The following is a 1,396-nucleotide window of genomic DNA, read 5'->3' on the forward strand; positions in this document are numbered from 1 at the left end:
CCGACCACCCGTTAGAGGCGTAGCTTGTAAGTTCGCTAGGAGAAGTGTTCATGGGAGTTAGCCTGCTCTTGGTTTCACGTGAGGCACAGAGAGAAGCCCTTCTCGCGGTGGGGCCAGCAGAGTCATGCAGCCCTTTGCCATCATGTCAACAACACAGAAAGGGGGAACTGATCGTTTCTAGGCCAGGAGGTCCGGTGGGTCACAGAATTCTTTCCCTGGCCATGGGGCCGTTTCAGTGGGATCATGATGAAAGAACGGGCTAAGAGAGAGCGAGCCGGGAGGTGAGGCCAGCAAATGAGCATGCGTCTGGGGAGAGGAAGGCTCCCCGTGAAAGGCTTTAGTGTCTCGGCTCTGTGGCTAAAGGGAGAAGGAAGGCTCTTTCTCCGGGCACTGGAGCTTGAACCCCAGGCTTATCCATGCAAGTGCTCTGTCACAGAGCTCTGTCCTTTAGCAAAGGCTTTAAAGGTGGAGGCTGTCAGGACCAGACCCAGAATGTATTAGATCATTATGGGGCACCATGGAAGGCAAAACAGCAAAGTCCCTGGACTACCCCAGGCGTCATAACCGTGTGCTCTCGACCCCAGAGTAATTGGGTCACTGGATGGAGCATGTGTGAGCGTGTGGGTTTCAGATACACACTGGCAGAGTGTAGCCTCTTTCTGTATGCACTGCAGATGGTGATTCTGTTGCTCTTTCCTTGAGAAGCTTTCTATTAGTCAGGCTGGGGTCCCGGGAGAGAAGCCTGATGCTCCTAAACCCACAAGCCACCTTTGAGAAATCGGCTCTAGCTTCGTGTAAGAGCCTGAGTGTCTCCTTTTCTTCTTTGCGCGAATTGGCCCCCTTCTCTGTGGACGTATCAACGTATCTGAACCAATGACCCCCCCGCCCCCTATATTTAAACAATATTATGCCTTGCCACTTTGCTGTGGACTGGGGCAAAGGGAGGAGCCGTTAAATTTCGAAGTGGAATAAACAGAAAAAGCAACACTAAAAGAATGAGGAGGCTGTTTAGTGAGGCTTGAAGGGAGGGCAGGTGTTTCCTCCCATGTTGAGAATAGTGACCCCTGGGAATCACATTTCCTGTTGAGCGGGCCCCGTGGTGAGGCGAGTCCTGTAAATGACCCGATAGTGCGGAGCAGTACGTGAAGGCCAGGGAAAGCTCAGTGCCATCCAGATTGCTTTTCGGACCCCTCATCGCACAGGAGTGTCGATCCTTGACTTCATCACCCACCCTTTGTGTTCATACAGACTCTCATTCTCACGTGCAGCACAACACCCTGTGGCTGTGTGCAGATGACCATGGCCGTGCTGTGTGGCGGTTAGTCCCAGTTGGCTGGCTCTGTGTATAAAGCCCTCCTCAGCCTGCGGGGGGAGCGGGGTCTCTGGGGTGCACACA

The sequence above is a fragment of the Meriones unguiculatus genome, chromosome 1, assembly GCF_030254825.1.
Source record: "Meriones unguiculatus strain TT.TT164.6M chromosome 1, Bangor_MerUng_6.1, whole genome shotgun sequence".
Taxonomy (NCBI): Eukaryota; Metazoa; Chordata; class Mammalia; order Rodentia; family Muridae; genus Meriones; species Meriones unguiculatus.